Below are 23,023 nucleotides of genomic sequence, written 5' to 3' on the forward strand. Positions count from 1 at the left end.
AGCTGGGACTAGAGGTGCCCACCACCATGTCTGGCTATTTTTTTTTTTTTTTGTATTTTTTTTTGGTAGGGACGGGGTTTCACCGTGTTAGCCAGGATGGTCTCGATCTCCTGACCTCATGATCCATCCGCCTCGGCCTTCCAAAGTGCTGGGATTACAGGCATGAGCCACCACACCCGGCCTCTTATAGAAAGTTCTAAAGCAGGAAGAACAAACCAGTTTTCACAACTATATCAACTCTGATGAACTGATTGTAGCTGCCTGGAATACTGTGAAGAAGGATCCTAGGCCGGGCGCCGTGGCTCACATCTGTAATCCCAGCACTTTGGGAGGCCGAGGTGGGTGGATCACGAGGTCAGGAGTTTGAGACCAGCCTGGCCAGTATGGTGAAACCCCGTCTCTACTAAAAATACAAAAATTAGCTGGACATGCTGGCAGGTGCCTGTAATGCCAGCTACTCGGGAAGCTGAGGCAGGAGAATCATTTGAACCCAGGAGGCAGAGGTTGCAGTGAGCAAAGATCGTACCATTGCAATCCAGCCTGGCCAACAGGGTGAGACTCTGTCTCAAAAAAAGAGGATCCTGAGGCTACATTCCAGTTCGACTCTGTTAATAACAGAATCATTAACAATGCCTATTATTAATAGATTAATAACAGACTGATTAACAGTGTCTACCATCTTGGTTCCAGTAGGTTTGCTGTAATAATAAAACAACCCCAAAAAGCAAATGGAAGCGGGAAACAAAGCTGACAATACACTTTTCAAGGTGTATCCAATTATACAGCCACTGTTTGTTCTGCTGTTAACAAACGGAAATCATTTTGGAAGTCCTAAAATTACAAACAAATGAATAAGACCGCACACAAGAAATTGAACTGTGTGTCCTGCTTTACACTGGCGGTGGGTGGGAGGGATCCAGAGCACTCTCATTTTCTTAGTGTCACCTCAGGGTCAGGCACTTTACACATCAGCTCATTTAATCATCACAACTCTGCAAGATAGGGATTGTGATTTCTGGTTCACAGGTAAAAGAAAGTGAGCTTCAGAAGGGTTAGGTGGCCTGCTTAAACCACAAGGGGGGAGAACTCGAATTTGGATCCAGGCATGTCTGACTCTGAAGTCCATGTTGTTTTTGTTTGTTTGTTTTGAGATAGGGTCTCACTCTGTTGCCCAGGCTGGAGGGCAGAAACATGCAATCACAGCTCACTGCAGCCTTGACTTCCTGGGTTCAGATGATTCTCTCACCTCAGGCTCCCAAGTAGCTGGGACTACAGGCACGCACCACACCTGGCTTATTTTTTGTATTTTTTGTAGAGATGGAGTTTCACTATGTTGCCCAGGCTGATCTCAAGCTCCTGATGTCCATGATTTTTACTACTGTACCAGTTCTGTTTCCCTCAGCTATCAGTTCTGGGAAAAGAATTGTTTTGTTCAGGTACTTTATTCCTTGGTCACTATCAAAATCACAAATATTCTAATAACCACCATTAACACTTACATAGTACTCTGTATGTGCCATGCACCATTCTAAGTGCTTGACATAAGTAATACATTTAATCCTTCCAGCAACCTTCATGTAGATATTATCTCCTATTATACATAGGGAAATAGAGGCACAGAGAAGTTTTTTTTTTTTTTTTTTTAAGACGGAGTCTCGCTCTGTCGCCCAGGCTGGAGTGCAGTGGCCGGATCTCAGCTCACTGCAAGCTCCACCTCCCAGGTTCCCGCCATTCTCCTGCCTCAGCCTCCCGAGTAGCTGGGACTACAGGCGCCCGCCACCTCGCCCAGCTAGTTTTTTGTATTTTGTAGTAGAGACGGGGTTTCACCATGTTAGCCAGGATGGTCTCGATCTCCTGACCTTGTGATCCGCCCATCTCGGCCTCCCAAAGTGCTGGGATTACAGGGTTGAGCCACCGCGCCCGGCCAAGGCACAGAGAAGTTAAATGACTTGCTCAAGTGCACATGGCTAGTAATTAATTGACAGAGCTAAGATTCAACCCAAGCAGTCTGGTTCCAGGGTCTGTGCTCCTGATTAGCATACCATATTTACTGACAATGTTTAAGAACTGAAACATTACCTTAATTTAACTTTTGGCAAAAATGTACAGCTCACAGCAACAGACATAAGAAGGAAATGTTCAAAAAGTCTGTTAACAAGCACGGAGCAACTATACAGGCAGAATTCAAAAGTTCTCATTTATACTTCCAACTTGAAGGCAAGTCAAATAATGACATCTAACAAGATGCAACCTGTGTTTTTGGTTCTTATAACTGTCGTATACAAGCTCAGCTTCCAGATTCATCTCCCAAATTACAGTCTTCAGGATTTTTCAGGCATATGTATTCAGAGACTGAGATTTCTGATGCTTTTGATTGAGTTTCAAACACAAGAAGTTTTATATTTTCCCCTTTTCCCGTCTTCTCTAGCCCTAACTTCAAATATCTCATTTTAGTCTGAACTAAGAAAATAACATTACCTTCTTATAATTACACAGGAGTCCACGGAGTGAACTCATATACATTCGTATCACAGAGTGTTTTCATATACATTTGTATTTGATCCTCAAAACAACTCTGTCAGACTGGCAGGGCAAGGTGTGCATTAACTTCATTTTTTAGGTAACTACACAGAACACTTGAAATACTGACTTTCGCCGGGCGCGGTGGCTCAAGCCTGTAATCCCAGCACTTTGGGAGGCCGAGACGGGCGGATCACGAGGTCAGGAGATCGAGACCATCCTGGCTAACACGGCGAAACCCCGTCTCTACTAAAAAAATACAAAAATCTAGCCGGGCGCGGTGGCTGGCGCCTGTAGTCCCAGCTACCCGGAGGCTGAGGCAGGAGAATGGCGTAAACCCGGGAGGCGGAGCTTGCAGTGAGCTGAGATCCGGCCACTGCACTCCAGCCTGGGTGACAGAGCGAGACTCCGTCTCAAAAAAAAAAAAAAAATAAAATAAAATGAAATACTGACTTTCCACAAAGCTAATTAGTAATAAAGTTTGAAAAATAATCAGTCTCCTGATTTCTAATCCTGTGCTCTTTTTCACAATATCCCACTGCCAGAGAATAACCAACTACTTAAGGACAACTACACTAAACCCTTAAAAGTCATTAGTTCAAAACTAAATGCACTGTCCTTTTCCTAGCACAATGTCCCTTTCAGACTACCCCAGTCTGTCATTGCTTCCATCACTTTTCTAGCTTCCCAGACTAGAAATCTCAGGCTCATAGGTGATTGATTCTTCCCTCTTTGTTAAGCCATAAAACTAGTTATTTAGCAAATCTTGCATTTTCTTCCTTTGAAGTATTCTTCCCGGTGCTTCAACTGAATATGAAGTGAAGAAATAGTCAGACAAATCCAAAATGGGTGATATTCTCCCAGACAACTGGCCTGGGCTCTTGAAAAAAGCTACTGTCTAAAACAAACAAAAGGTGGAAAGACTATTCTAGATTAAAAGAGACAAGATTTATCAACCCAATACAATGCATGAACTTTGATTAAATCCTGGATTTAAATACACACAAACACCAGATTAAACAGATATTGTGGAGACAACTAGAGAATTTTAAAATATGAACTGGCTTTAAACAATGGAGCTATTAATTTCAAGGGCCTGATAATGCTATTCTGTTTATATACGAGAATGTTCTCATTCTTAGGAGAGCTATGCTGAAATACGTGGTAAAGAGATAAAGTGTCATGGTATCTACAACTTTCAAATGGTTCAGAATTTTAAAAAAGGTACATATACCTAGAGTAAAGCAAATGAGACAAAATTTTAACAACTGGTGAATCTAGGTGTTGAACATAAATTCTTTTAACTTTTCTAAAGGTTTGAAAATTTTAAAACTGAAAAGCTTGGGGAAAAAAAACCCCAAATGATTTGGCTAGTGTTTGGAGGAAGTACTAAAAATAAAAAGCTACAGGTACCTAAGGTATATGAGCCTCCATTAAATTCTGGTGCCATGTTCTGAGCAAACAAGCTAAAGGGGCCACATTGTTATATTTTCTAGAAACCCTAAGCATGAAGAGGGCCATACTTCTTCATATTATGCCTCCAAATAATACAACAATGCAATCAAGAAAGCAGTTTTGGTGGTTTATAAAAACAGATATTTTGGGACTACATCTACATTTCTTTACATAGTGATTTTTATGGGCAGTGGGGTCTGGCGGCCAGCCTTCACACAGCAGACACACCAACTGACACAATGGTTAAGACCTTACTAAATTAAATTAGGAGGCTCTACTGAGCACCATGCTTGAGAGCACAGGTTCAGAATCAAACTAAGTTCAAAAGCATACTTCAAGTCTTGCTGGTTGTGTGACTTTAGGTGACTTATTCAGTACCTCTAATCCTCAGTTTCCTTAGCCAGAAATTGTGGATACCTGTAATTGTGTACCTTGTACAGGGTTGCTGTAAGAATTAAGAGTTAATCCATGAACAGCACTTAAGACAGAGCCTGGCATACAGTTAGAGCCTGGCCACTTGTTGGCTATTATTATCATTCATTGCAATGCTGGGCACACAGAACTGGTAAAAAGTTAAAAAAAAAAAAAAAAAATCACTGACCTACAGGTACTTTCAATCTCTTTAACAAGATAATGTAAGATTTTGTGAGTAAGACACATAAAATAGTAGCAAACAATGTGAAACAGAAGGTGACTAAGAATTGAATTGTGTTACTACTACAATTGTAACAGACATTTGAGAAGAACAATGCTGGGCAAGGAGGCTCTTAGGCCACAAGAAACAAGTAGGATGTGGAAGTAAGGTGTTCTTCACGCACTGCTTTTCAAACTACTTGGTACAGGCCAGCAAAAATTCTTATACCTTTGTCCTTAATAAATCCCTGATAAAGATAGTGTGTTCAATTCAATTTATTTTTAAAGCAATAATATTAATGGCTAACATTTGAGGGCTTAGTGTCAATACTATTCTAAACATTTTACATTTGACTATTACTATCCCATTTTACAAATGAAAAATCAAGGCCAGTATGATCAAATAACTTGCCCATAGTCTGAGACCAAGTAAATGGAGGGTTCAAACACACACTGTGTTCCACAGCATCGGCTCTTAACAAGAAAGCTTACTTCCCATAATCCCTAAACATGTAAAGTAAACAACAGAACCTCACTTCACACTTCTCCACTCCCACTCCCACTCCCCAGAGTTAACTAACAATTTGGTGGGAGACTAAATAATTGTACTAATCTATCCATTCTAATATGTACTTTCAAGTCAATGAAATCACCACATAAAACCATTTCTGATAAATTCATCATCTGAACAATGTTTCTAGGCTAATTTTTTTAAAAAGATAAATCAATGAATACTTATAATTTTGCTGAAACTATACAGTTTTAAATAAGCAAAAAAAGTTGAAAATTATCAGTCAAAGCTTTAGTGCTCTTATTATTTACCAACTTATTCATGGTGGTGGGGGGTGGTAGGGTGATAATAGATAAGTTTATGGAATCCTTAAGCCAAATCACAGATACAGAGTTTTAAAAAAACAAAAGCAGGAAAAGAAATCAAGCCAGGCATGCTGGCTCATGCCTGTAATCCCAGCTCCTTAGGAGGCTGAAGTAGAGGGACTGTTTGAGGCCAGGCATTCAAGACCACCCTGGGTGACACAGTAAAACTCTTTCTCTAAAATAAAAAAAGAGAGCAAGAGAGAGAAAGAAAGAAATCATGTCACGTGTTTCAGATGAACAACTTGAGCCTATAAATATCAATTAAGGTTTCATAATGTGCTAAATTTATAGTTTAAGTCACTATAACAAATTCATAAACAATTATTTCTGTGGAATGTATTGCTGGATTCTATAGAATTACATGTTGTGCTATATATATTCATTTTTTTCTATGTTTAAAATGCCAGTCCCTTCTCAATAAAAGAAAGTTTATATTTAATTATACTTAAAAATTCCTTAGGCTGGGAGCAGTGGCTTACGCTTGTAATCCCAGCACTTTGGGAGAGTGAGGTGGGTAGATCACCCGAGGTCAGGAGTTTGAGACCAGCCTGGCTAACATGGCAAAATCCTGTCTCTACTAAAAATACAAAAAGTAGTCAGGCGTGGTGGTGTGCACCTGTAATCCCAGCTACTTGGGAAGCTAAGGCAGGAAAATTGCTTGAATCCGAGCGGCGGAGGTTGCAGTGAGCTGAGATTGTGGCACTACACTCCAGCCTGCATGACACAGTGAGACATCATCTCAAAAAAAAAGAAAGAAAAAAAAATTCCTCACATTGATATCATTATTTAAGCCTTTTGGAATTACAAGTGGTTTTAAGATGTCATATAAATTGCCTATTTCTGTTTTCAGACCCAGCTACTCTACAAATACATTCCTAGGTTAATCTGTAAATCTAACCACATCACTCTCCTGATTAAAATCCTTCAATGGTTTCCTACTGCCCAGAAAAAGGCCATGCACCTAGACTGACAGATCATATAAGGCCCTCCAAACAAGGTCGCTAACCTACCTCTTCAACCCGAAGTCATTTTTGTACTCTAGTAATATAAAATCACTGGAAATTTCTGTGCACACCATGATTTCACTACTCTGTACCTTTACTAACTTTATCTCCTATCCATAATACACCCTTTTCCTTTTTTATTTTTTTTTGCTTGACTCTTAATCATTTTTTGAGCTCAGAATGTCATTTCCAAGAAGTAGTCACTTAAGCTCTAAGTTAGTCTGAGTAACTTTCCTCTGTGTTCTAAGATATTCTATGCATGCCTCTTAGAATTATTCATAAAACAATTTGTTTATGTGAGTTTTCTAAAGAGCAGGAAGTAATGTTATTCCTATATATGCTCTTGGAACCTAACTCAAAGGCTCAGAGGAGGGGCTTCAATGAATCTTTCAAACTAAACTGCATAAACTTAAAGAAGTTATTTTATATAAATGAAATGCGTCACAGAGCTTCTGTGGGTCTTTGCATGGAGGTAGTAAAAGAATATAAAAGCAGTTACAATCTCCTCAGGTAATATCCTTGGTAAAATGAGACTAACAACGTAGCTCACTTAGATGCCGCTGAGATTCTCTTTAGTTCTAGACTTAACTTTCATGACGGTTTAAAGTTCCAAGAGACTGGAATGAAGTCAAATAAACTTCCAGAGGGAGTGTTAACCCAATCAAAGACCAAGATATATTAAAAAAAAGAAACTCATATGAATATATCTATTTAAAACCTTATTAATGTAGATCTGAAATTCAGAATGTAGAAGCTCTCAAAATACAATCGTCACAGTTGTAGTTAATTGAATCAGTATGGAAATCAATCTATTTACCAAAGCTGTTCTAGTAAACATAATCAATCATATACTATAAAACAAAGTATACTTGATAGATGTACATTAGAATTTTTACAGCTAGAAAAAAATAGTGGAATAGAGGGTAGTCTTCCTTTACCTCAGGATAAACAAGGGATCCAGATGTTTCTTTATGTGAACTGTTGCAAGGAATATTTCTCAAGGTTTATGATAAATCCACACTCAATGTGTTTCCATAGTAACAGGAATGGAGTGCATGCAGACAGTCTACAGTAACGAACCAAATATGCTGGTTCTTGAAAACCTGGCATGTTTGGCAATTTATGCAGCAAAAATATTATTTAAAAAAATTTTTAAGATACATAACATTAAAAAACTAGAGTGTCATTTTGTTTTAAAATCAAAAGATTGAAATGCAGTACATAAAGACAAGCTTAAGCATAGATTCTGTGAAGTGAAGTATAAAGAGAAAGCTATCAAATATATTCATATGCTAATTTCTAACTGAATGATCACTTAATGTTTCAGTGATCCTGTATTTGGATCTTGTCTTTGAAATCAATTTAGTATGTACATACACACAAAGCCCCCCTAAAAACATCTTCTGAATGTGACTCACATTTGATCACAGAATATAAAGATCTCTGAGTGACAGGGACAGCATCAAGGGAGATTCTTGTTTTACATTTTTTTCCCCAAATTGACACCATGAAGAAAATGGGGGGAAAGGAACAGTTAATTTTTTTTAACATGCTCCATTATTTTCAGTACATGGGTTTGGTAGGGTGAAACCAGAAACTCTATGAAGAAAAAATGCATAACTATAGGAAGATGCTAAAATCCTCTAATGTCAGTTTTTTTAAAAGACTCCATTCTTTCTGGTTCTGTGTTCTACTAATATTTTAATCTAAGTATATGATCAGAGTGACCCTTTGACTACAACTTATAAATTCTGGTATTGCCCATTTGGGCTTTCATAATTTAAAAATTTTTAGTAATATAGTAACAAATGTGTATTGTTTAAAAATAATGGAGGTATGTTTTAATGCTATTTATTATGAAACTGCAAGCCCCTCATCCCTTTTTAAAGTAATACATACACATTTTTAAAGGACCCAAACACATACCTTTAAAAATCAGCAAAACCAAACTGCTATGAAGTATGAACAGAAGCAAAAGTCAATTTCTACTGTCTGGACTGGACACAAATTACATTAAAAATCAATATTCTTCCTTTGCAAGCAATGAGTCCTTTCTAATCACATTTTAACTTCACCCTCACCCCACACGTACACAAGAAAAAGCAGAGATGCGGGTGTGGACTTCTGGAGGAAACAAAAAGTAAAACCCAACCACCTGGTTCTAAGAACTTGACCACGCCCCTATGGTACCAAAAAGGAAATGAACAAAAATGTTTATCTTTTATTCACTAAAAGCAGCTACAATCGATAGAATCTAATCTAGCCCTCACTACAGACAAAAGCAATAACCAAATTTGGAACAGTGACTATACAACTCAATGTTAACTTTCAAACAAAATGGATCCTGCTTGAAAATGTTTTGTCAAGGAAATAAAAATGAAATTACAAATGCAAGTGATTGTTCCATTTGTCTTTAGATTATTTTATCCTTTGAGGGAACAAACACCATCTATAAAATAGATCTCACTATTTCACCCACAAACAAAATACAGTGCTTTTAGTGGCATTCAAGTGTTATACAGTTGGCAGTTACAGTTATCCAAAAAGTTTGAACCACAATAGTAAAATGCAAATTATTTCTGACTAAAATGTGGGCATTTCTTCTCAAACGATTTTTTTTTTTTGAGGCAGGGTCTCACTCTGTTACTGAGGCTGGAATGCAGTGGCACAATCACAGCTCATGGCAGCCTCAATTTCCTGGGCTCAGGTGATTCTCCCACCTCAGCCTCCCAAGTAGTTGGGACTATAGGCGTGCGCCACCATGCCCGGCTAATTTTTAAAATTTGTTGTAGAGACAGGGTTTTACCATGTTGCCCAGGCTGGTCTTGAACTCCTGAACTCAAGTAATCCTCCCACTCTGGCTGGGATTACAGCCATGAGCCACTGTGCCAGTCCAAACAATTTCTTAAATTCTCATGGTAATGCATATACTTGGACTTCTCAGATTCAAAGGCCATTATATATTAATTCTATAAGCACTTAACACATTTTTAGTTCTCCTATAGCTTTTTTAACGAAAACTTGAGGATGTCAAAATTATGAGGTTTGAAAAGACTGCTGGTCAAACTCTGAATCATTTAAAGAAGTTTACTACCATTCTGGTTGAGGCTGACTCTTTCAAAGCTTAAGGCTATGATTTAGGGGAAAACATTTTTCTGTACTACTTTTCAGCAGTTATACTAATAAAACATCAATTCTCCAAATGACACAAAGGGCTTACAGCATTTTAGTATGTAAAACAAATGTTCTATATTAGTAAACCTTATCTGTATATCTTGACTTAAAGGTACTTTCCGTGGTAGCCTTAGAAAGAACTCTAAGCTGCTGACTAATTTTTCGGTTAAACTGGAAAATCTGCTTGCTTAAAAAATAAACAATTTGGGAAAAATATATTCCCTTTATATTTTCACGTAATTTTACTCACTTTCCTCCAATACATGAAGCAAATCATGTCATTTTTGTATAATTACTAACAACATGCATCCAAAACAAAGTAGTCTAGCTCCATCTATATATAATAAACTCAAGATGTATCAACAAAAGTTACCCTTCCAGAACAGGATTTGCTATATGACATTTAGTCATTAAACAACTAAGCAAAAGCATAAGAAGGACCACTCTTTTCAATAAATGAAGGAGAAATAATTTTTTTTTTTTTTTGAGACAGAGTCTCACTCTGTCACCCAGGCTGCAGTGCAGCAGTGCGATCTTAGCTCACTGCAACCTCCACCTCCCAAGTTTAAGTAATTCTCCTGCCTCAGCCTCCTGAGTAGCTGGAATTACAGGCATGCACCACCAAGTCCGGCTAATTTTTGCATTATTAGTAGAGACGGGGTTTCACCATGTTGGCCAGGCTGGTTTCAAACTCCTGACTTCAAGTGATCCACCCGCCTCAGACTCCCAAAGTGCTGGGATTACAGGTGTGAGCCACCACGCCCAGCCTAATTTTGGTATTTTTAGCACAGACAGGGTTTCACCGTGTTGGCCAGACTGGTCTCCAACTCCTGGCCTCAAGCAATCCGCCTGCCTTGACCTCCCAAAGTGCTGGGCTTGCAGGCACTGCTCCCAGCCAGAAATAAATTACGTTTGACACTTGAACAATAAAAACAAAACAAATAAATATTGGTGATTTTCTCTTCTTCCTCCTCACTGAGACATAGTATTTTTGTCTTTCTTTTTTGGGGTCTCACTATGTTGCCCAGGCTGGAGTGCAGTGGCTGTTCATACATGAGATCATAGTGCCCTGAGGCCTTGAACTCCTGGGCTCAAGTGATCCTCATGCCTCAGCCTTCTGAGCAGCTGGGACTAAAGGTGCACACTAATGCACCTGAATTGTCCTATTTTCTTAAACACACAGTAATATTCCTATATAATACCCTGCTAATCTATCAAATTTACTCAATTTAAATAAGAATTAAGCCACATGCCATATAATTCCATTTACATGAAATGTCCAGAAGAGGCAAATCCATATAGACAGAAAGATGATTGGTGACTGCTAGGATTTGGGAGGAGGGAAGGAATGGAGGGTGACTGCTAATGCATACAGGGTCTCTTTTTGGGGTGATGGAATGTTCTGGAATTAGACAGTGGTGATGATTGCACAACCTTGTGAACATACTAAAGATCACTGAATTGTATACTTTAAAAGGGTGAATTTTATGCAACATAAATTACATCTCAACAAAAAAGTGCTCTAAAAAAATCAACAAAGCATTTATGTATGTTTCTCAACAATAAAGTCTCCAATACCTAAAGAATTACTGATTTGTACACATGTTAAATGTGCTTAAAATAAAAACCTTTATTCTTATCATTAAGCTACAGTAATTAAAAGGTAAGGTACTAGAAAAAGATGGACAATGAAACAGAATAAGATCCTAGGCACAGAACCATTCTATGGGAACGTGACATACAACAGAAGCAGCACTGCAGAGTAGCAAGAAAAGGATAGAAGATTCAAAGAATGGTCCTGGGACAACTGCTTATCCATAGAGAAAAAAATTTAGATACTCACCACGTAATGTATCAACCCCAGGTGGATTAAAGAGCTCGTATACACAGTAAAACTTTAAAACTTTTAAGAAAAAACAAAAATATGAACAGGACATCTTTCTGAACTCAGGCTGGGAAATGATTTCTTAAATATATAACAAGTATACAACATAAAAGAAATGATTAATGAAATCAACGATGTTAATTTTAAAAGCTGTATCACAAAAGACAACACAAGTGGAAAGATAAATCCCCAGACTGGGAGAAGATAGCTGCAATGCATAAATTCAAGCTCAGTTCTACCTTCCAACTTTCTTCTGGATCTGCCCGATTCTTGCTGTGTTCATTGGCTGTGTCTTACCATTTCTCATCTGCATTAGAACAACATCTTCTTAGCTATTCTTCTTACTTCCAACCCTGTCTACCTCCAATCCACCCTCTACAACATTGACAATGCTTAAAAACAAAACCCCAAACCATTTAAACTTAGTAACATTCCATGGCTCCTCATGCCTCAGCATAAAATCCAAAGGCCCTTCATAATGTGGCCCCTGTTCCTCTGTCCAGCCACCTCTCCTGCTGCTTTGGCCTACCCATCTTGCCCTCCACCATCCTAGCTCTTCCTCTCTTATCTCCCACTCAACTTTAAAGATTCTATTCAGAGGTGTGAAAATACTCCAAGAAGCTTTTCCAGAACATCCCCACATACCACACACCCTCTGAAGCCAGGATGCATATTCCCTTCTGCTGGCATGGCATCCTACCATACTCTATTAGACCACTAAACACATTCTACAGGCCATCCTGACATACAGGAAGGGTGTGTGCATAAGTGAATGTGACCTCAAAACATTTGTATAAGAAAGAATAGTAAAATACTTTATTACAGAAATTCTAGACACCAGCTGCTGTTTAATTGCCCTCTGAATGCTGAGACAAGGTTGTGCTGAGGTTCAAGTAAATACCTCCTTTCCTTCCACTCTGCTGCTGCAGCAATGGGAAGGTGACCAAAAGTTACAGCCAGTTGTCCCCACCCCAACCTACACAGGTTTCTCTAATAAAACAAATATTTATTGAGCACCTATTGACCAGACACTGAGCTAAGCACTAAAGTTATAAGGATGAAAATTCAGACAAGGTCCCTGCAGCCATACAGCTTACATCACCATATGGAAGAGATGGAGACAGAAAGGCAATAAAAGGGAACTGCTGGAGATGAGGCTTGGAAATCGCCCTTCATGAGATGCATTTATTCATTTCACACTGAGTGCCTGTATGATGTCAAGTCCCGGGTATCAGAGAACAAATCCTTGTTTTCTGATCCCTACTGACAGAAAGGGACAAGTGTCCTGGATGACAAAGGAAAATATCCAGGGTTGAGAAGCTGGGGGTGTGACGACGGGGCGAGAGAACGCAGGGGACTTCTGGCATTTTTGGCTTAGGAAACAAGTTCTAACCTGCAGTGGAAGAGAGAGGGGCTCCTTTCCAAAGACCTACTATAAACCAGTACCTAAAGACTTCCATTGAGAACCTTCTTGGCTTCTTAATATCACAGGTTTCAAATGATCTAGATTTTTAGAAGGGCTTTTCTTGATATGTTGCAAAACCAAATTATAAGTATTTAATGAAAGCACACCATAAAATTCCAGGAAATAAAAACAACTAAGATGCCAGAGAATACGGACAGACTGAAAGTTTGAGGACATGAAACTAGTTCATCCTTGAACTCCCAGAGCCAACTATAGTGCCTGGCACATTATCAATAAACAAATCAATCCAAAACAGAATAGAGTATTACAGTAAGGCGAGGGGAGGCGGGGGGCACAAGATTGGATTAACAATTTAAATAGCTTAATATGTGCCAATACCATTAAGTAACTAGTATTACTGAAATATCACAGGCTGTTTTTTAATGGCATGGATTTTGAACTGAATGTATAGATTTGTTTTTCCCTTCCTAAGAAGGGCCTCATAAACATAACGTCACTCAGAGGAAAACACAAAAAAATTTTGCCCCAATTATTTTTAAACTTTTAAAAAAGTTTAGTATATATATTTTTAATTTTAGCAAGTAATCTTTTCATTAGAAAATTAAAATTAGATGCTATTTTATTAAGTGCTCAAAATACAGAGTATAAATACATCATTCAAGAGTCACAACTTGACGAGAATTTTTTTCAAGAAACTTTAAACATTTACATAACCACATTAAATATGATGTGCTCTACCATGAATCTAATAATAATTCTACAAGCAGATAAAAACAATTGACAACATATTGTGATTCATATTTTCCTAAACAGTGGGGATATTATGACATGAAGCTTTGTCTTTTGTATCAGTACACAAAACCTACATTCACTATGAACAGCATAAGAGAAACTGTCACAACATCATCACTGTAGAACATAACACATGATGAGAATCTGAAACTCTGATAAAACGACTTCCTTTTTTGTATCATTTATAGACTAATGCAAAACCTGTGCTCAACATAAAGTCAATTTATTTTGGAATGTCATGAGATATTTAGGTGTCTTTGAGTAACTTCAGTGCTTAGAGAATTGTCAAATGTGTACTGATAACTGAAGTTCAGATTTATCTTTAGTTTCCAAAGCAAAGTGTAGTAGTGCCTTCAGGCATGGAAAGAAAAACAAAACAAAACTACTTCCGTGTTAACAAAGGTACTGCGTACTTCTGCGTCTTGCTCACTGCTGTATCCCCGTCCCCTAGTATGTGAGGGAAGAAAGCTGCTAAATGAACATAGTAATGGCAGCAAACACAATGCTGCAATGGAGAGATTATTCTACACTATTCAGGTGGACCCAACATAATCACAAGGATCCTCATCATCCTTTTGGTGGGAAGGATCAGACTCAGACAGAGATTTCAAGACTGCTGACTTTGAAAATGGAGGAAGAGGGCCGGGCATGGTGGCTCATGCTTGTAATCCCAGCACTTTGGGAGGCATAGGCGAGTGGCTCACTTGAGGTCAGAACTTTGAGAGCAGCCTGGCCAACATGGTGAGACTCTGCCTCTACTAAAAATACAAAAATTAGCTGGCCATGGTGGCGCGTGCCTGTAGTCCCAGCTACTCTGGAGGCTGAGGCAGGAGAATCACTTGAACCCAGGAGGCAGAGGTTGCCATGAGCTGAGATCACACCTACACTCTAGCCTGGGTAACAGAGTAAGACTCCGTCACAAAAAAAAAAAAAAAAAAAAGGAAGGAAGCAGCTATATAAATCAAGGTAACAGTTTCTCTCCTACAGCCTCCAGAAGGAACACAGCTTTGCCGACACCTTGATTTTAGTCCCATGTCAGACATCAAGAAATTTAGAAGAATAAATCTGTGTCGTTTAAAGCCATTAAGTTTGTTGTAATTTGTTACAGCAGCAACAAGGGATTTTCTGAAAGCCTTTCCACTCACTTGGCTGTCTTCAGTTTCAGGAGCATCCCTATAAACAGAAGGAGGGGAATTCCTAGATTCATTAACCTCAGATTTGGGGTACCCAAAATAGAAATATCACTTAAAAAAGAAGTCTTAGGCTAGGTGCGGTGGCTCACGCCTGAATCCCAGCACTTTGGGAGGCCAAGGTGGGTGGATCACTTAAGGTCAGGAGTTCAAGACCAGCCTGGCCAACCTGGTGAAAGCCCATGTCTACTAAAAATACAAAAAAAAAAAAAAAAAAAAATTAGCTGGGTGTGGTGGTGCGCATCTGTATTCCCAGCTACTCGGGAGGCTCAGGTGGGAGGATCGCTTGAACCTGGGAGGTGGAGGTTGCAGTGAGCCAAGATCGTGCCACTGCACTCCAGCCTGGGTGACAGGGCAAGACTCTGTCTCAAACAACAACAATGACGACAACGAAAGAAGTCTTGCCTCATCACAACATAAATAGTTCTATCTATAGATACAGGCATGATGATGTGACCTACAATTTGTCCCTGGACAACCAGGAAAAGCCGTTCAGATTTTAATTGCTGGTAGGGTGTCACTGTCATCTCTCACATAAGCAGAAGAAATAGAAATGATTTCTCCGGCCGGGCGCGGTGGCTCAAGCCTGTAATCCCAGCACTTTGGGAGGCCGAGATGGGCGGATCACGAGGTCAGGAGATCCAGACCATCCTGGCTAACACGGTGAAACCCCGTCTCTACTAAAAAAAAAAATACAAAAAACTAGCCGGGCGAGGTGGCGGGCGCCTGTAGTCCCAGCTACTCCGGAGGCTGAGGCAGGAGAATGGCGTAAACCCGGGAGGCGGAGCTTGCAGTGAGCTGAGATCCGGCCACTGCACTCCAGCCTGGGCGACAGAGCAAGACTCCGTCTCAAAAAAAAAAAAAAAAAAAAAAAAAAGAAATGATTTCTCCCATTTCATTGGCACAGATGCCGCAGTTTTCTATGCTCTGGAGTTTCCAGGGGTAGACCTGATACAAATAACAAAATGGCAGTCAAGCCATTACTATGCATGACATAATAAGATGCTATGAGTCCTTTTACTACTAAAACACCTATTTAAGATTTTCAATTTCTGACAACCAAAATATCTGGGCTACATTGAATTTTGTGGCTGATTTTCATAAAAATATATAGGGAGAAAGAAAACTTGTAGTAATAAAGACAGCACTACAGTAAGAATCATTTTTTAAAGTCTTGTTAATTTAAACATATAATAGTCACAGTTTTAAGAAAAGTCCCTCATAGCCATCACGAAGAATTATATTAATCCAACATTTTTTTCTAAAGAATAACCACTAAGTGGAAATTTATTTTGGAAAGATAAATAATGTGCAAGTTTCCTAAATAAACAGACTTTCGGCCGGGCGCAGTGGCTCACGCCTGTAATCCCAGCACTTTGGGAGGCCGAGACTGGCAGATCACGAGGTCAGGAGATCGAGAACATCCTGGCTAACACGGTGAAACCCCGTTTCTATTAAAAATACAAAAAAAATTAGCCGGGCGTAGTGGCAGGCGCCTGTAGTCCCAGCTACTTGGGAGGCTGAGGCAGGAGAATGGCGTGAACCCGGGAGGCGGAGCTTGCAGTGAGCCGAGATCGCGACATCGCACTCCAGCCTGAGCGACAGAGCAAGACTTCGTCTCAAAAAATAAATTAATTAATTAAAAATAAACAGACTTTCATTCACATTTTAAAACACTACTCAAGAACAGGCATTGGAATAGCTGAGTAAAAACAAAACCCATCGCACATTTATCATGTTGGCTTTCAAAAATTAGGAATTAAATCACCTAATTTACTATAAGAGAATGTTTGATCTCTACTCACAGATAACACAAACCAGCATCAGCCAAGTGCTGCTTATATCAAAATGCGTATGTCTGCTACAAAGTGATGTTCATTTATGGATCATAAGTCAAAAAATACACTGGAATATCAGGAGTTGGCAGTCCTCCTCTCCATTCCACCAATGGCATACAAATGACCTTTAGTAAATCCCATAACCTCTGTTTTCCCAAATACATGAGATTGACTAGTCAAAAACTGACCACGGAAATATTTTCTCACGTTTGTTTCCATTTTCTAGCTCTATAAGGCGGAGAGAATTTATTTAGTATACATCATATGTCTGGACAAAAGTTTTATTTTTAATTGAGTTCCTAGAGAAACATTTCTATACAAAAGTAATCAGCTTGAATCACCCACACCAACACTGCCAAGATAAGCAAAAGCTGAGTCTCACCTTGCCTATTCCTAGATTCCAAGTGCCATGTTATGTATCTTTCTCCTTGTAGAGTCCTACTTTTGTTTTGTCTGTGATGTGGTCCATTACTGAACACCAACTATGTACCAGACCCTGTTCTAGGTCTTGGGAAATCCAAAGAAATAAGATTCTAGTCTCATGGAGATAAAATAAACAAGGAAATTTCAGACAGTGGTATGCTACTATAAAACAGGGTAATACAATAAAGGGACGGGGGGCTGGATTCTTTTCTTTGGAGACGGAGTCTTGCTCTGTCACCCAAGCTGGAGTACACTGGCACGATCTCAGTTCACTGTAACCTCTGCCTCCCAGGTTCAAGCGATTCTCCTGCCTCAGCCTCCAGAGTAGCTGCAATTACAGGTGCCTGCCATCATACCCAGCTAATTTTTGTATTTTTAGTACAGATGGGGTTTCCCCATGTTGGCCAGGCTAGTCTCGAACTCCTGACCTCCAGTGATCCACCTGCCTCGGTCTCCCAAAGTGCTGGGATTATAGGCGTGAGCCACCACACTCCGTTTAGATTTTTATTAAAAAAAACTAATGAAACCAAAACCAGGAATCAGTCATACAGAGAGGCCTGAAAAAGACAAGGAAAAAGATGATCATCAGGTAATATCTTTTATTTCCTTTGAAGTTCACTCTGTTTCAGAGGCTTCTGAGCTATGGCTATAGTAAAAAGATTTAAATTATGGTTTACTCAAGTATTCCATGTAGCATGAAGTTTAAATCTTAAATGTTATGTAAACATAACTGGTCCAAAATATACTGAAATGGAACTCTCGGGAGGCTGAGGCATGAGAATCATTTGAACCTGGGAGGCGAAGGTTGCAGTGGGCCAAGATCACACCTCTGCACTCCAGTCTGGGTGACAGTGTGAGACTCTATCTCAAAAAAAAAAAAAAAAAAAAAATACTGAAATGAAAGCAATGCATTCTGTATTTAAATCATTTTGTTGGTTGGCAATCTATAGTCTGCTAATAATTGCATTGATTAAAATACTTTTATAATATTCCATCTTTCAACTTTCAAACAATATTATTGATAAATTAGTTATCTTTCTTTCCCATGAAGAATGTATTTACCATCTAACATAGCAGGCACACTGGAAAAATGAGATTTTAATGTGTCTAGCCCACAAAAACATACAAATATAGTAATCACAAGGCAAAGAATGTACAATTACGTCCACATCTACTTAATTCTTTTTTTTTTTTTTTTTTGAGACAGAGTCTCGCTCTGTCGCCAGGTTGGAGTGCAATGGCACACCCTCAGCTCACTGCAACCTCTGCTACCCAGGTTCAAGCGATTCTCTGCCTCAGCCTCGCAAGTAGCTGGGATTACAGACGCCCGCCACCACACCGGCTAATTTTTGTATTTTTAGTAAAGATGGGGTTTCACTATGTTGGCCAGGATGGTCTTGATCTCTTCACCTCATGATCCACCCACCTCAGCCTCCCAAAGTGCTGGGATTACAGGTGTAAGCCACCACGCCCGGCCTATATCTACTTAATTCTTTTCCTTCACTAAGAATAGCTAATTCTGGGCTAACCACATGTAGCTATTTAAATTTAAACAAGTTAAAATTAAATTACAGGGGGGAGGGGAGAGGGATTGCATTGGGAGTTATACCTGATGTAAATGATGAGTAGATGGGTGCTGACCAGTTGATGGGTGCAGCACACCAACATGGCACAAGTATACATATGTAACAAACCTGCACGTTATGCACATGTACCCTAGAACTTAAAGTATAATAATAATAAAAAAAAGAACTTAGTTTAAACAAGTGAAAAAAAAATTAAATTACATTAAAAATTTAGTTCCTCAGTTACACTGGCCATATTTCAAGCATTCAACATCAACATGTGGCTAAGGTTACCATATTGGTCAGTGCAGATAAAGAGTATTTCCGTCATCATAGAAAATTCTATTAGACAGTGCTGATCTACATTATTTTTCAAATTTTACCTTAACAAAAACATCCTTTAAAAGCGTATAAAAATAAAATTATAAATTTTTAAAGAAATTTGTTAATATTACTGTGATGATAAACGTCACATAAGAGGAAGTTCAGCAAATAGATCTCTATGGCAGAGTAAGACAAACTCATATATCTAGGGACAAGCAAAATGTCCACAAAGTAGAAGGATGTACTCTAACACTGGTCTTAGAGTCATGAGACTTGAATTTAAGTTCTGCTTCTACCTCTAACTTAGCTGCATAATTTCTGAGGACAGACAATATCTTTGGGTTTTCACTTAACATCATAAGAAAGGTTGGATCAGGTGATCCATATATATAAAATGACCATAAAAAATGGGAAAATGAGCTGTGATTCCTCCTAGTTATCAATAAATAAGTGTAGCGCTTGAGTTTCCATTCTGACAAGAATATATATGTGGTTAAAATACTAACTTTTGGCCAGGTATGGTGGCTCATGCCCGTAATCCCAGCACTTTGGGAGGCCAAGGCAGGCGGACCTGAGGTCAGAAGTTCAAGACCAGCCTAGCCAACATGGTGAAACCCCGTCTCTGCTAAAATTACAAAAATTAGCTGGGTGTGATAGTGGGTGCCTGTGGTCCCAGCTACTAGGGAGGCTAAGGCAGGAGAATCACTTGAACCTGGGAGGTGGTGGTTGCAGTGAGCTGAGATCGTGCCATTGCACTCCAGCCTGGGCTGGACTAAGTTACTAAGTTTATCTTTTTTATTTTGGGACTCTGTCTCAAAATAAATAAATAAATAAATAAATAAATAACTTTAAATCTTATCTACCACCTTAACAATATTTAAGATGACCATTATTTGCAATATCAAACAATTATATGAAATTCACAGCCAATACACTTAGCTACATAAATAGGATTTTAGGGAGTAAAATCAGCATGGCCACCATAATTCTCTTTACAAAATCCTAGTATGGAATTAAGGCGTGTTAGAGAAGTATGTTTTCTTTTAACTTTTCTGAGTTTAAACTACTAATAGAGCAAAATATCTTTTTTTTTTTTTGAGACAGAGTTTTGTTCTTGTTGCCCAGGCCGGAGTGCAGTGGCACCATCTTGGCTCACTGCAACCTCCGCCTCCAGGGTTCAAGTGATTCTCCTGCCTCAGCCTCCCAAGTAGCTGGGATTATAGGCATGTGCCATCACACCCATCTAAAAGGGGTTACACCATGTTAGGCTGGTCTCGAACTCCTGACCTCAGGTGATCCACTCCCCTCAGCCTCCCAAAGTGTTGGGATTACAGGTGTGAGTCACTGTGCCAGGCAGCAAATTATCTGTAAAGAATAACTGTGCTACTCCACAATCTGTTTAACTCTAGTGTGGTCACCTCAAATATTTTCTGAAATGTGTTCACTTTAAATTTTCCACTAAAAATTTAGAGAAGGATGTTTACAGAAGGATGATGGTTAAAGACATCAAAATATCCTGAATTAGGAAGTGACCTGCATGAAGTAGAACTTAGTTAATAAAATACAAAAAAGAAAACAACAAAAAAGTATTTCATTTAACCATAAACTCTGTCACTAAATTCAATCATACAGTTTTCACTTGACTATGATTCCATTAAGTTATACAACATTTTAGGTTGCTTTGTAGTTCATATTTTTTTCCTGACGAAACCACATTACTATTGAACTGCCTTTTACCAATACAAAGCCTACTAGTAAAACACCCTGTTTCCCTTATCTATCTAGTTTAACGTCAACTAGCTTCACTTTGTTGTTGACCACACCTGGCAACAGACGTGGTATTACCACTTGAAGGAAATTACATTATTTTCCAATCCTTTACAGCAAGCGTAGTTGCTCACAATGAAAATTACTACAAACAACTTTCATCAGTCATCTTGTTCCATTCACTATGAAATCTAGTAAATTAACAAATTCATCCACATATTTTCCTACCTATTTCCTGGACAAACTTTTAAATTTATAGTAAAATGGTTTGAGATTGGTTCTTAAAATTTTGCAAGCATTCAAATTTACTTTCTTTTACCTTGTATTTTCCATTCCCCACAAAAAGGCAAAATAGAATGTATGCCAAAGATGATATGTAGTTTTTAAAGCACTAAGCAATTTATTATATCTAAAATAATAATTTACTAAGTATATCTTTTCTATAAAGACCAGTTTGGGTTTTGTTTGTTTATCACTTTAGTATTTTAGGTTCAACTGTACTCAACATGCAGTTTTCAAAATAAGCAATAAAAGTTAGAAAATTCGGAATTTCATACTATATATCCAAATTTCACATCACCTATTTGTTTAATCAGAACACCAAGCTTTCGTGAAGCTTTAGCCATCATGAAGTTGTAATAACAACAATGGAAGTAAATTGGACTGGAAAGTTAACTTGATGTTCAAACTTGAACCAGCACGAATTCTCTTACCAATATAACCTAGGCAAAGATTCTCTTCAGGTATTAGTTGAGGTTCAACTTTTAACTTCTATGAAAGTGAGTTTAGGCCAATTGAGTTCATTTCTTCTTCCATTAAACATATGACTAAAGACTAGTTCATTTTGTGTACATTATTATTCTTCTATTAAAAAAAGTTATTCATTATCAACTATATGTCTGGTACAGTTCTACACACAGTCTAGTACTTCTAATTTGAATCCCTGTAACTCCAAGAATAATTTTCATTTGCACTTTTAGAGATAAGAACACTGAGGCCGGGCGCGGTGGCTCAAGCCTGTAATCCCAGCACTTTGGGAGGCCGAGACGGGCGGATCACGAGGTCAGGAGATCGAGACCATCCTGGCTAACACGGTGAAACCCCGCCTCTACTAAAAATACAAAAACTAGCTGGGCGAGGTGGCGGGCGCCTGTAGTCTCAGCTACTCGGGAGGCTGAGGCAGGAGAATGGTGTAAACCCGGGAGGCAGAGCTTGCAGTGAGCTGAGATCCGGCCACTGCACTCCAGTCCGGGTGACAGAGCAAGACTCCGCCTCAAAAAAAAAAAAAAAAAAAAAAATAGAGATAAGAACACTGATCTTCAGTGGTAAAGTGAAGTGGGGATAGGAACTCAGACCTCCTTGACTCTTGCCCTATACTTCACTGCCCTCCCAGTTTTGTTTTTTGTTTTTTTCTTGAGATGGAGTCTCATTCTGTCACCCAGGCTGGAGTGCAGTGGTACAATCTCAGCTCACTGCAACCTCTGCCTTCTGGGTTCAAGCGATTCTCCTGCCTCAGCCTCCCGAGTAGCTGGGACTACAGGCTAGCGCCATAACGCTGGCTAATTTTTGTATTTTTAGTAGAGACGGGGTTTCACCATGTTGACCAGGCTGGTCTCAAACTCCTGACCTCAAGTGATCCACCCACCCGGCCTCCCAAGGTGCTGGGATTACAGGTGTGAGCCACCACGCCGAGCCAACCCACCCAGTTTTTAAAAAATGTTTTGTTAAATGGCTTAAGCAAACAAAACAAAAGAGCAACTTTCAGGGGTGAAGGTCAGTTAGAACAAAGCAAACACCTCTTAATAAAAAGAAAGCCATATTTTCTATAAGGTGATAAGTTTGCTACAGCTAACTGTATAGGTAACACTTTCCACAGATGTTTTCTAAAATAAAGTGTTTCTAAATCAAATTTGAATTTTTAAAAAAACATTTTAAACCATACACAATACTCTCTCAATAAAGACATTCTCACTGTCCAGGAGAATAATTTTATAATTCAAAAAATATACCTCATATTTTGTTTCATCAGCTTAAACTTAATATGTCAGGTTTTCTTAAAATGGGACGTAGGAGCATCATCTTTTCATGGAGGACTTTCTAAAATGTCAGTCAAATGCATATGAAGTATATGTCACACAAGCTGTTGTGTTC

At 38.9% G+C, this 23,023-nt stretch overlaps 1 protein-coding gene across 9 annotated transcripts in view; it reads right to left on the minus strand.

The window, feature by feature from the left end:
• NSD3 (nuclear receptor binding SET domain protein 3) overlaps positions 1 to 23,023 on the minus strand; it is a 110,958-nt gene that overhangs the window by 76,031 nt on the left and 11,904 nt on the right. Inside the window, exon 1 of one of the 9 annotated variants that reach the window (XM_023214520.2) lies at positions 8,415 to 8,594. The exons of the other annotated variants lie outside the window; for them this stretch is intronic. The gene's annotated coding sequence lies outside the window, so the exon portion shown is untranslated. Of the gene's footprint in view, positions 1 to 8,414; positions 8,595 to 23,023 lie in introns of those variants that run through there. 9 annotated transcript variants of the gene reach the window in all.

This window comes from Piliocolobus tephrosceles, chromosome 7 (genome assembly GCF_002776525.5).
Source record: "Piliocolobus tephrosceles isolate RC106 chromosome 7, ASM277652v3, whole genome shotgun sequence".
Lineage (NCBI taxonomy): Eukaryota > Metazoa > Chordata > Mammalia > Primates > Cercopithecidae > Piliocolobus > Piliocolobus tephrosceles.